Genomic DNA, 590 nt, shown 5'->3' with positions numbered 1-590 from the left:
AAGGGGTTAGAATAAAATCATAAAAATATGTATACATAATACTTTATTTTATTATGGTATTTACTTGGGATTGTAGTTCAATTGGTCAGAGCACCGCCCTGTCAAGGCGGAAGCTGCGGGTTCGAGCCCCGTCAGTCCCGACGGATCCAATAAAAAAATATATCAACTCTGCTCTCGATTTTTTGTGAAAGATTTTTTTGTTATAAAGTAACTATAATTTCATTCCCAACGGCAATCCCTCTTCTTTATTTTTTTCTTTTTTATTTCACATTTATCATCAATCGGGTAATTTCCATTTCTTTGACTAGTACTAATTCGATTGATGGGAGATAGACATATGTGAATTAGGATAATTATTGGTAGAATCAGATTCGGGATTCCAAGAGATACCATACTGTACGGAGTATGGCTTTTTCGGTTACTGCTACTCTGTCGAATAGAGTACTCTATGTTTCCCGGTAAGTACATATATAAATGGAATTTGCACGATATAAAATAACTTTAACATAGTTATTGTAATAGAATACTTTCAGGGATCGCTTTTTTCTTAGGGGGTTTCCTTGAAAGAACAAACTTTTGAAATTTTTAGA

At 33.7% G+C, this 590-nt stretch overlaps 1 non-coding gene across 1 annotated transcript; it reads left to right on the top strand.

Moving 5' to 3' along the window:
• The first annotated feature begins 66 nt into the window (after window positions 1–66).
• Window positions 67–140, top strand: TRNAD-GUC. Its single transcript has one exon. It is a non-coding gene; the product is annotated as a tRNA-Asp (tRNA).
• Window positions 141–590: the final 450 nt, after the last annotated feature.

This window comes from Fragaria vesca, unplaced genomic scaffold (assembly GCF_000184155.1).
Source record: "Fragaria vesca subsp. vesca unplaced genomic scaffold, FraVesHawaii_1.0 scf0510911, whole genome shotgun sequence".
Lineage (NCBI taxonomy): Eukaryota > Viridiplantae > Streptophyta > Magnoliopsida > Rosales > Rosaceae > Fragaria > Fragaria vesca.
This window is presented reverse-complemented; position numbering and strand designations above follow the sequence as displayed.